The sequence below is a fragment of the Parasteatoda tepidariorum genome, chromosome 1 (genome assembly GCF_982258835.1).
Source record: "Parasteatoda tepidariorum strain Cologne lab strain chromosome 1, Ptep-v5.0, whole genome shotgun sequence".
Lineage (NCBI taxonomy): Eukaryota > Metazoa > Arthropoda > Arachnida > Araneae > Theridiidae > Parasteatoda > Parasteatoda tepidariorum.
In genome coordinates, this window is record NC_141755.1 from 78,877,787 (window position 1) to 78,891,251 (window position 13,465).

The 13,465-nt window shown below is 28.5% G+C and overlaps 1 long non-coding RNA gene across 1 annotated transcript in view; it reads left to right on the top strand.

Moving 5' to 3' along the window:
- Positions 1 to 465: 465 nt before the first annotated feature.
- The window catches only part of LOC122270444 (uncharacterized), a 29,082-nt gene continuing 16,082 nt past the window's right edge, over positions 466 to 13,465 (top strand). Inside the window, exon 1 of the long non-coding RNA XR_006225802.2 lies at positions 466 to 577. This is a non-coding gene — a long non-coding RNA (uncharacterized LOC122270444). The remainder of the gene's footprint in view (positions 578 to 13,465) is intronic.

Below are 13,465 nucleotides of genomic sequence, written 5' to 3' on the forward strand. Positions count from 1 at the left end.
TGCCATTTCATAATTCAAATTAATAAAAAAAAATGTCGATAAAAGTGCTTAAAATTTATTACACTCATGTTTTATATTTTAAACAGCTTTCTTGAGAAAGTAACAGGTAAATTTTTTTATCAATATCATCTTTCGGTGGAGAAAAAAAGCACTACAACAATAACTATAACGAGCTATGTAAGGATTAAAACTATCCCTTTAAAACCCTGCGTGCTTCAATTGAAGCCTGGCATCATATTTCATATTCTTGAAGAAAAAAGGCGAATTGCAAAGATATTGGCAATAATTTCTCACCTCTTCTCCGCTTTTTTTTTTCAAGTTTATAGCTTAAAATATAATAATAATAATAAAAAAGGTGAGAGATTTGCGATGACACTCGCCAACTGGTGTGAAAAATAATAATACTCCAGCCAAAACACACACCAAAATGGCTCGTTCTTTAAAGGATATATATCGTCATTCTTTTTTATTCTGAAACTAACCCATAGAAGTTGCAGCTCCTCAACCCATCTTTGGTTCTTTGTTTCCTTGACTTTGAGTGATGGTAGAGCTCAAACTTAGATGAGGCAAAAAAAAGGTAAAGCATAACTCGCTCTTGGTACATAATTTATTCTTATATATTGAAAGACCGTATGACAAAAGTGACCATAAAGTATAACGTGCTTTGCTTCAATATGTAAACGTACCGTATCACAGATAATTTTTTTTTTTTGGTACCTGGCATCTTTTTTTTTTCCTTCCACTTACGCCACCTGTATAGTTTGTTCGGACAATACCCGGGCATTTAGAGAGGCATTGTAAGAGGGTAGTCTTGCAGAATGATCCTGTGAGCAATAGAGGGATTTGATCCGCTGCGGAAGAAAATAGCTGGCGATGAGTTATGGGCTAGTTTTCAGCTTATGGGGCTACCGTTCCCTTTTAAAAGTGCCACAGCACATGGTAATAGATCAAGGTGGACATGTCCATGGGAATTATGTAGGGATTGTTATTATATTTACAATATCGGGATATTTGATATGGGAGTCATGTTTAATACGGATGAAATATTATTTTTCTTTACTGCTTTCGGATAAAAAGTAAAAATGACTGCTTTGAGATTTGGAGAGTAGAAATTCATTGTGTTTAAAAACTTTTGGGATATGAAGCAAGAGTTAAGTTTCAAATACTTGAAAATTATTTGCCAAAATGAAAAAATATGTTGGATCGATTATAAAAGTTTTCTAATTTTCAAATTTACGTTATGAACTATCCATAACATTAATTATAATAACATGAATTATCTATAACTCGTAACTTAGTGATTAATATTATAGCATATTTTTGGAATATATTTTTCAGTTATATTTAATAATGAAAGACGAAAATTTATTTGCATCACTTGCATTTTTAATTTTTCTAATTTGGACAAATTTTACTAAAAAGGAAAATGTGAGCAAATGGAAAGGGCTATATTCGGAGAGTATGCCGGATGTTCAAAACTTCCCAATAAATCTAAAAGACTTTGTGTTCATATTCACTGTCACGTTCACAAATAATTTCACGTTTGGAGGGTAAGGAGAGGTTCATGAAATCGTGACAGTTTGTGAAAAGGAGGGAGTGTGTAGCAAGAAGTGTGACGACACAGTTAAGGACAAAGTAAAAACATTTTAAATCAGCTGATAAGTTATTTTTATATTATTTGTTTGTATATTTTTTCCATCTTTTACATAAACATGAGTATATATGTAGATCATAATAATTGTTATGCATGCAAATGTATTTAAAATATAGTTTAAGTTGAAAAATACTATATGAACGATAATCTACGACGCAAGAAGAAATTAAGGTATAAATTTAAGATATAAGGTTATAAGGTATAAGGTTATAAGGTATAAGGTTATAAGGTTATAAGGTATAAGGTTATAAGGTATAAGGTTATAAGGTATAAGGTTATAAGGTATAAGGTTATAAGGTATAAGGTTATAAGGTTATAAGGTATAAGGTAATAAGGTATAAGGTAATAAGGTATAAGGTAATAAGGTATAAGGTAATAAGGTATAAGGTAATAAGGTATAAGGTTATAAGGTAATAAGGTATAAGGTTATAAGGTATAAGGTTATAAGGTATAAGGTTATAAGGTATAAGGTTATAAGGTATAAGGTTATAAGGTATAAGGTTATAAGGTATAAGGTTATAAGGTATAAGGTTATAAGGTATAAGGTTATAAGGTATAAGGTTATAAGGTATAAGGTTATAAGGTATAAGGTTATAAGGTATAAGGTTATAAGGTATAAGGTTATAAGGTATAAGGTTATAAGGTATAAGGTTATAAGGTATAAGGTTATAAGGTATAAGGTTATAAGGTATAAGGTTATAAGGTATAAGGTTATAAGGTATAAGGTTATAAGGTATAAGGTTATAAGGTATAAGGTTATAAGGTATAAGGTTATAAGGTATAAGGTTATAAGGTATAAGGTTATAAGGTATAAGGTTATAAGGTATAAGGTTATAAGGTATAAGGTTATAAGGTATAAGGGTATAAGGTTATAAGGTTATAAGGTATAAGGTTATAAGGTATAAGGTATAAGGTTATAAGGTATAAGGTTATAAGGTATAAGGTTATAAGGTATAAGGTTATAAGGTATAAGGATAAGGATAAGGCTTGTTCCAGAAATTAAGGTATAAATCTATGTAACATAGAGTGACAAGTGACAATAAGGGGGAGAGGTTAAGGTGAAGTGTGAAACTTTGCGTAAAAGGGGGGGGGATTAAAAACATCGAAAGAAATGTGTGATATCATTTTTGGACTGTCCCTTGTGTGACTATTGATAAAAGAAGAGAGACTTGTTTTCTAAAGGGTATCTATTTTAAATATATTTAAGATAAAAATTTAAATGCATTAAATTCTTGTTTTACATAAAATAATAATAACCGTTAATTCATAAATTTAAAAAAATGTAACATACAGCGTTTATAGTACTTGATGAAATTAGAATAACCCGTTTAGAAAAATATAACTATTTCAAAATAATGAAAAAAAATATTTTTTTTAAATAAAATTATACCATCGCTTCATTGAGATCATCTATTAACGATTGCCGGCAGAAAAAAAAGGGTAAAATGATACGTAAGAGGGTGGGGTTGACCAGTTGAAAAAAAAAGAGAAAAACGAGATGAAGAGAAGTACTTCCCTGGCAGATGTTCAACCTAAAAATGCCCAAAAGAGGAAAAAATATAATCCATAGAGAAAAAAGGAACACAACAACATCAAAAAGAATTATTTTCTGCACACACATACATACACATAGATCAAAATATAAATAAATAAAATAGTCCCCAAAAAAATGCGAAGTCAACCGAGTGTGACAGCAGAGAAAGACTCGGACGATTATCGCCCGAAATTACCCTGCCTGATTGATGAAATGTCAAACGAGAAAGAATAGATTGAATCTATAGTAGTGCCATGAGATGTCGGATGGATATCACAAGGGGGGGGGGGCAAAAAAGGGGGAGTTATAATAGTAATAAAAAGTAGGGAAGTAAAATGGAAGGGGGTTGATAATAAATAATAATAAATAAAAAAGGAAAAAAAAGGGTGAGAGATGCTGAGGTCCGCCCTAGATTTTGGCGAGGCATAGGGTTGCTATTATTTTGGGATAATAGACGCCAAAAAATGTTCTACTATTCTATATGGCTAATAGATCATTATTAGAAAAAAAATTAATCTTTATGGATAAAGTATGGGTGAAATATTACCCCAGGTGCTGCTTTTTATTTAGACCTCCAAGGGTGGTAGTTTAAAAGATTAAGCAATTTTCCACTTTTTGGAATGTTGAGAAAAGATTCTAAATATGTAATTATGATGAATTATTTGGAGTTTTTGATTAATGGGAGTGTTTATCTTTTGTGCAGTGGCTTATTAGAATTGTTTTAGATTAACAACAAGGAAAATATGGTAGATAAAATGTTGTATGTTGTACATGTAAAGTTTGATGGAAGCTATATTTTTGAAATCCTTATTTGACTGATTATCGAATGACAGCTGCTATTAGAAACTGAAATAAAGGGGAAATCACATAAATATCATTTTCATCTAAAAAGTTTTTTTTTTCTTTTTTGATAGTTTTATTATTCTGTGACACCTGCCACGTTATCATACTTACAAAAAGGAAGTTGAATTTTATATGTACTTAGATTACTATACTGAAAGCAAATATACACAAAGAAAAACAGTATTGTCAAAACTACCAGAATATGGTAAAATTTACCGTGTTTCTAGTTTTATGGGAACACCAGAAAGCTCGGTAATTTTTACCGAAGGGCATTGGTAATGATTTTGGTAAAATGAACAATAAAATATGCTTTATGTGATAAAATTTGGTAAATGTGTTAAAAATTAGCAACTTTAATATCCTTTAAATAAACTTTATCAACCTTAGATCATGGCATATAAAATCATTTATTTGGTTAAATTTACTTTCAGTTTTGTACGTTCAGCTTTTTTTTTCATATTTAGTAAAAAATTACTAAATATGTGGTAATAAGAACTATAATTTTGAAAACCAAAATTTTCGGAAAACCGTTACCATATGAACGAAAACATTACTAAATGAATGGCTTAAATAATGCATATTTCGGTTTTATTAACCAGAATTATGGAGTTTTTTTACACCATAAAAGTCATTACTATACAGTGAGGTAATTTTACCAGAATTTTTCCCTCCGTGTACTTTTTGTGATTTTTTGTGAAAAAAATTATGTTAAAACATTATTAAGGGGGATAATTACCCATCGCATCATATCAAATCATGGTTTTTGACCCACTTTTAAAGAAAAAAGTAAGTAGAAACACTTGGGAAAAAAATTTAAAAAAAGATCAAACTTTGAAAAAGGAGAGACGAAGAAAAAAAAAGCACAAAAAATTGAGAGAGAGAGAATGGGACTGCTATTGGTTTACTGAAAACTACATTCATTTTATAATTTCAGTTCAAATTTGTTATTTTTAATCATTAAATATACATTTGATTTTTTTACACAACTTTTGTTAGTAACATTTCTGTAAACATTTAACTATTGGTGTATATATTGCTGCATATTTCTTTATAAGTATATTGCGAAGTATATATGTAATTATAGTAGGTATAACCTTCTTTATAGTGGGTCAAATCACCCTCAAATAGTGTGGTTTGACTATATTTGCGCAACTAGGAAAAATTATTAATGAAAGAGATAGTTTATAATTTATGTGATAATTAATAATGCTCCCCAATTATTAACCAAATAATCTTAAGTTGGAAATTTTATAACTTTAAATGAATTAGAAAAATATTTTATGTGGTAAAAGATTATAAAAGGTGGTAAAGGATCATAACTCCCATGTTTCTTTAATATGAAGAGTAGTATACTTTAAAAAAGTTCGAATCAAATTACGGTGCTACGGCACTTTGGGTTCATCATCTATAAAACTAATTTTTACCATAAAATATTTTACAGTGGAATTTAACAGTAATATTTATTTTGAGTGATTCAGTGATTTTACGATAATTATTACTGCAAAAATTAAGGCATGTCAGATTTTATTGTTCATGTACCAGAAAAAACAAATTCTACGATAAGAAGTACTGGCACTCTGAATGCCGGTACTTTTTATTGTAATTTGATTCGGAATTTTTTACAGTGTAATGCGGCAATCTGCAGATGCGGATTGTACTGGTTTTTAAATTTTTGAACTTTAATGATTCGGAATATGATATATTTTTTGAATGAAATTTAAAGAGTTGTGATTTTATATTTTAAATAAATCAATCAGAAGGTTAGGAAAAAAACTAGAACCTTCTAAAAACTTGACCCTTTTGCTTTTAGTACCTATCTCCTACCATTTTGATAAATAAGTTTTAAGTTTGGCAAAAATGGGCTGTCAAAAGTGTTTTATACATTGTTTTATATTAAACAATATTATTCCTTACTTTATTTGCGTTGTTCTACCCATAGATCATTGTAGGCAATAATTATTAAAAGATACTAAACCATTTAGGGGTACTTCAGAAACATATTTTACTCATATTTTAAGATTCAGTTTGTCATTTCGAGAATAACATTTATTCATAAGTCTTTAAAATAATTTTAATCGGTAAAATAATTTTCATCAATCCAATGCTAGTATTCATAAAGTTAAGTAATATCGGGTTTTTGAAGAAACCTTTTTTAAACTGTACGGCACAATACAACAATTGTAAATAGTGAAATTTAAAACAAATTTTGAACTTATGAAAAGTTCTAATCAATTTGCTAAATAGAATGAAGTGAACGTTCCTTTCTTTAACGAATTATATTAACTACGGACTCGAATCGGTTGCTACATTTATTGAATAATAAATGAGGTGATCTTGTTCGGTACTTTTTTCCGGCCATTTCATTCCAAATTTTTTTTTCTGGTGCTATTTTTTCTATCTTTATTTTCCTGCAGAAATAATCTAAACGCCTATTTTATTTTTAACAAAAATTAATAACATAAAATTATTAATATTATTATTACTAAAAATCTTTTCTGCTTAAAATGAAATTTGAGAAGCTTAGATAAAGTTTAGACTAAATTTTTTAAAGCAAATAAATTTAATTTTAAACCATTATTTTGATCATTCAGTTTATCCAGTTAAAATTCACTTAAAGTGGATTCAATATTGTTAAATTGGATTCAATATTGCTGGGGTCTCTCACCCAATTAAATTTATATTTAACCATTTAAGGGGACAAACAATTTCAAATTTCCCCAAATCTGCGAATTATGTATTTTTGTAACAAAATTAAGAAAATTTTTGCATACCATTCGGATTTGGCTTTTATGAATAAAATAGTTTTTAAAGGTATTTTAACTATTATTTAAGCAGTTTTGTGCCGATCCTAATTAAATTTATTTTCAACCACTTATATACAACAAAACTTAGATTGTTCTAAAAGTTTCGGAAAAGTATTTTTTATAATAAAGTTTTAAAAAATTTTATTTTTCTTTCGGATGCGGCATTCTTATGAACTAAATAGTTTACAAAGATATAATAACTATTATATAGATAATTTTTAACGAATCATACTTAAATTTGTGGTTTTACCATATAAAAAGTTTCTATTTTCTGTTACAGCAACGCCCTCATCATATTTTCAACACAAATTATGTTATCAATTTTATTTTATTTTATTTTGCATGATCTGGGCACATTTTCTTATCATACTTTCAGTGCAGACTTTAATGAATTAGGGGAAAGCATTTCTGAAACAATATTATTCAGTGGTTCAGCTATAATTGACTCGAGAACATTGACAATCCAAAATGGTTATTTCAATTAAGATCTTAATTAAATTTGTGATTTCACCACACAAAAATTTTTTATATTTTCTGTTAAGGCAACGTCCTCATCATATTTTCAACACAAATTATGTTATCAATTTTATTTTATTTTATTTGACACGATCTGGACACATTTTCTTATCATACTTCAGTGCATGACTTTAATGGATTTAAATTAGGGAAAGCATTTCTGAAACAATATTATTCAGTGGTTCAGCTATAATTGACTCGAGAACATTGACAATCCAAATTTATCATGGTTATTTCAATTAAGTTATTTCAATTATGATCTTACTTAAATTTGTGATTTTACCATGCAAAAAAGAGTTTCTATTTTCTGTTAAGGCATCGTCCTCATCATATTTTCTACACAAATTATGTTATCAATTTTATTTCATTTATTTGACACGATCTGGACACATTTTCTTATCATACTTTCAGTGCATGACTTTAATGGATTTAAATTAGGGAAAACATTTCTGAAACAATATTATTCAGTGGTTCAGCTATAATTGACTGGAGAACATTGACAATCCAAAATTATCATCGTTATTTCAATTAAGTTTCATTGTTAAATTTTAGGAAAAGGGCAAATTAGAGTGAGTGTCACTTTATTAGGTGAGCATACAAGGAATTTGAGACAGCTAGCAGACACGAAATGTTACATAAATCATTATTCACTTCGATGTATAATAATTAGTCACAAACTTCACTCAGTTGCTTCATGCGAGCAAAGTTGATTTGTTTGAAGCCTGAAAGATCATTATGTCATGATGATACTGGAATGGGACGCTGTAGCCTAATTATAGCATTTTCACGTCTAACGAGTCTGGAAAAATTATTTTTATTCTTTCTCCAGAAGATAATTTTCGTCTTTTTTCCCCCTTTTTTTTGTTCTTCGACAGACAGGGATGGTTCATCAAGAGTTAGCTATGACAGAATTAACTAAGTGTACGACTTGTTCTGTAAGTGAGTAATGACTTTAAAAAGAAAGTAAATCGCACTTTAGAAAATGTGATATTTTGTTTTTGTTTTTTTATGTACGGAAAATGAATCTATAATTTTATGTAATAAATGAAGCAAAGTTGATGGGTTAGTATTGATTAGCATGTTGTATTTTCTTACTCTATTTGAGATAAACTAACCAATTCCTTATTGTGCATGTATAGCATTTTTATATTTTCCTCTGTAACTTCCGAACTCAAAAAGAAGAAAAAAAATTGCAACAAACACAAGCAACAAAGTAACAATTAGCAAAATACTGAGCAATAATATTTCCATGGTTTTTGTTTTAATAAAATTTATGTTTGGAAATTTTTTTTTCTTATCTAGGATTTTCTTATTTTTAATTTTTAGCCTTTACAACTAATTTTTACTTTCATACAAGTGTTTTCATATTTGAAGAGCAGAGGAAAATTATATTTATACTTTCTCCAGAAGATAATTTTTTGTCTCCCCCCCCCCGTTTTTTTTGTCCTTCAACAAACAGAGGTAGTTCATCAGGAGTTCAACTATGACAGAATTAACTAAGTGTACAACTTGTTTTTAACTGTAAGTAATGACTTTAATGGGCTGGTATTGATAAAAATATTATCTAGGATAAGAGTCAAATATAGTAACAAACGCAAGCAACAGAATAACTATTAGTCAAATAAAGAGTAATAAAGCGTTATTCGTAGTGTTATCTAAACGTTATTCGTAATATTCAATAAACATTAATTGCAGTGTCGCGTAAACCTTATTTGTTTTGTTGTGCAACAACTGTATATCTATTAAATATTTATATAATTGAAGTCATGCAAACAAATGCATCTATTACAAAATAGATTTCCAGCAAACAATTCTACGATTATTTTTAAAAAATGTCAATTTTTAAAAATGCTCGGTTTCAGTTTAACAAATTTATATCTATGAAACATTAAAAAATTGCCTTCGCGCAAACAAACTTTTCGATTTTAGTACACATCTTACATCTCTTGCTCCATGATTTTTTAAAAAATACTTTGTTTTTACGAATTAAGTTTAACAAATTTTTATATATTATTCATAAAACTGCTCGCTCGCAAAGAAGGCTTTTGTTATTAAATAGATTTTTGTAAATAATTCTTCCATCATTTTTCTATAAAAAAATGTTCAGTAGTTTAAATTTCATGGAAAATAGAATTGGAGTTTTTAGTGGAATTAATTATTTTTATAAATTGATCATGAATGTTACTTTTTTGCTTAATTCAAAATTTTAAAAACAAATATATAAACTAAAACAAATTGCGTGTTTATAAAGAAAACTTTTGGTTGAAAAAAAAAATAAAATCAATGCATGATAATTACAAAAAATATCTGTTAAAACACGACGCTAGCAAGTTTTATCGTTTGAAGCCTCAAAAAATTTAAACAAAGAGGAAAAACATTTTATTTTTAAAAAGAATGCTTATCAAGACTTTATTAAATGGTTTGCTGACAAAACATCCATTCCAAATGTTTCTTTTTTTTCTTTTTTGCCAAAAACATCAAAACAAGATCAATGTGAGCAAACACTCAAATAAAATCCCGCACACGATCACGAAATTGAAAACATCAAAACAAAGACATTAAGGAACTCAATGCCAGAGAGAGAGAAGAAAAAATACAGAAAATGGCATCTAACCACAACCGTAACTAACAAGAAAATTTAAAAAACAGGTCTTAATCGGCAAATCATTAAGCCTTATAGAAATGATACTGTTTATACTATCTGCAATAAGGAAAATTGTTCTAGAACCCATTTGTTCAATAATTGCTGATGAAATCTTAAAAACGCATATTTCCTTTTTGTTATTATTCAGTTAATCTGTTTATCATATGCCACGTTTCGTCAGTAGGTGGGTCCACGTTGGATGAGGTTTAAGGCGGTCAGTAACCTGAGCGCATAGAAAACGATTCGATCAGTTAAGGATTCGAACTTATTATGCCAGCAATAAAAAGCCAATCTTTAAATTATCGTGAATTCTAAAAGATCATCAATTTTATAAGACTCTTTTTTAGTTTGAAATTACTAGATGCTTAGATCGATATATTGCTTTGAAGTATTATTTTATTTTAAATGGATCATTTTTGAAGAATAAAACACATTATCGATAAAAATTTCTTCAAGAGAAATTTTTAGGGAATTGCGCTTTATGATTTAAGATGTTAAATAATAAAATAAAAAGTAAACATTTATAAATAAGTGAAGCTTTTTTTTTATTAAAAATATTTCTATCAAATATTGCTTAGCAGAAACAATATGTAAAGAAATAAAAAGAAAAAAACAACTTTCACTGTAAAAAATTTCCGGTCAAATTACGATGTAAAGTACACACACTTCAGGTGCATTATACGTAAAATCCATTTTATCGTAAAATCCATTTTTACCGTAAAGAATTACCATTAGAAACATTTTTAAATCTCTCGTAATAAAGTTAATAATAAAATTAAAAGTAAACAGTTTTAAATAATTAAAGTTTTTTTTTATTAAAAATATTTCTATTAATTATTGTTTCTCAGAAACAATATGTAAAAAACTAAAAAGAAAAAACCCTTTTCACTGTAAAAAATTTCAGGTCAAATTACGATATAAAGTACCGACACTTAAGGTGCATTATGCATAAAATTTATTTTATCGTAAAATTCATTTTTACCGTAAAGTATTACCATTAGAAGCATCTTTAAATCTCTCGTAATAAAGTTGATGTTTTGAATCCCGTTTCACTCAGTAGAGTTTAGTTAGAGTTCTGTATCTTCTTAGTTACTCCCTCATTTATTTTTCAACAAGCACTGTAAAAAATTCTAGATCAAATTACTGTATTAAGTTCCGACACTTCGTGTGCATCAATCGTAAAATCCATTTTTACCTTAAAGTATTATACCGTAATTTTAACAAAATTATTCATATAGTTAGAGTGGTTCAGCGATTTTATGGCAATTATTACTGAGAAAATTACGAAATATTATCTTTTTTGCTCTGTGAAATGTTCCAGTAAAAATAGATTTCACGATAAAAAGTACTGCCCCCTCACGAGTATCGGTATTTTTCCTTAAATTTAATTCACAATTTTTTAAAATTTATATTTTAAGTGTGTTGTGGTTGTACCTTGGACCAATATCTGATCGATTTTTTATGCAAAATGTAATAATTCAAATAACTTAGAAGTTTTGTAAGAAATACACAATAGGTTTGCCTATTAATAAAAATTTTTGTGAGTGTGTACTGTCACGTTTTTTCAGGAATAAATATTTTTGAAGCAAGAAAAATCAGTCTAAGGTTCCACATGGTTTTGAATTGAATATAAGATTTAATGGCACAAGGTCCAGAGAGGACATGCTGCGCCAGACACGCGCACCCTGGACCAACACTCATTGTGCTTCGGGTAAATTGGATTTTGCTCCTTAGATAACTACCATTTTCTGTTCTTTACTTTAAAAATTGACGGTCTAAGTCATAATATAATTTTGACCTTGGTCCACCACATATTGTACTTTGGATTAACTTTCTAAAAATGAATGCATAAAATCTAATGATCCAAAGTACAATATATGGTGGTCCAAGATCAAAATCATCTTGTGACTTGGACCACCATAAATAGTACTTTGGATCATTAGATTTTATTCCTTTGGATAGCACTAATTTTAAGTCAGTTTTTTTTAAACTTGTCGATCCAAGATACACCATGGTCTTGTATTTCAGACTACCACATATTGTGCTTAAAAACATTGGATTTTACTTTTTGGTTAACACTCATTTTGAATTCTTTTGTCATAACTTGCTAATTGATTGAATTTGAATATATTCGTGTAATTAAACGTTATCTTCAATGTCGCCTGTATAAATTAAAACAGATCAAACTGATCAATGTAATACCAATCAATAAGTACATTAATATATTCATATTAGTATAGTATAGTTATAGTTTTGCAGAAAATCTGAAATTTTCTACATATTGCGAGTAGTATAGTGCATAGGGAAATATCTTTGTGCTAACTGTACCTGTTGCACAAATCTTGGACCAGTTTAAGGTGCAATACAGAGACGTTTCCAAGAAGCGACGTGCATACACTGTGATTTTGCTAAGCCTAACAAATAAATTATTTTTCAAAAAAAAAAAAAAATTGTTGGTCAAGAAAATTTTGTACTTATCTACTTTTCATCTGTTTTCAAATATAATTTTAATAACATTTTATTTTAAAATCAAACTAAATGAAATTTCTCGGGCGGTAGAAAATCAAGAAAGCTATAAAAGTTTATCATAACGAAAATATTAAAAGGCTTAAAACGGGACAAAAAAAACATTTTTTTTTTGTATCATTCTTCCTTTCTTTTTCCATTTTTCATTTCTTGCAAAGGGGGAGTTAAAATTTTTTTATTGTTTTTACATAATAAGTAGAGCTGTGATTAAAAAAATATTTAGAACTTAGGACCTAAAGTTTCACGACCCACCGAGCAGAAAACAATGAAATGGACGAAAATATAAACACTTTATAATAATGTTGACATTTTACTAAGATTTGAGAAAATTTGAATGATTTTATTGTTCAACATTCTGGTATTATGGTTCAATTTCCTCAAACGTTCTTGTTCTCATCTCATTTCTCAATGTTTCTTTCATCATCTTTCACAATCTTGTACGTCCATCATTTTCATCAGAAAGTTCTCGTAGTCTCCTTAGCTCGAAGAAAAAGGAAAAGGACTACATCGTTTCCAATGACTGATTATCAATAATCATCGTATAGAAAATCTCTCCATTTATCATAACTTTGAAACAACACGCTGTTGACCCTTTAAAAGATTATTACACGTTTTCCCTATCTCACCTTTTCCAAAAACTCTAAAACATCCGGACATCTTATCACATCACACAGATCTACTGTTTTTGCGTTCGCAAAGTTGTAGGAGGAGATATCGAGTTTTAAAAAAAAGTAAAAGTGTTAATAACCGCTTTGAAGAAAATAAATCACCTAACTAGGTTTTGTGCTATCATAAATATATCATCCTGAACTGCAAAACAACTCTTTAGTTTTTTTCATTTTTCTCGTTTAATCTGTTGTTTATGGCCTAAGCCATTTTCTTGGAAATTCATTGTTCCAACTAACGATTTACACTTTTTATTTCTTCCATTTTTTTTCTGGAAT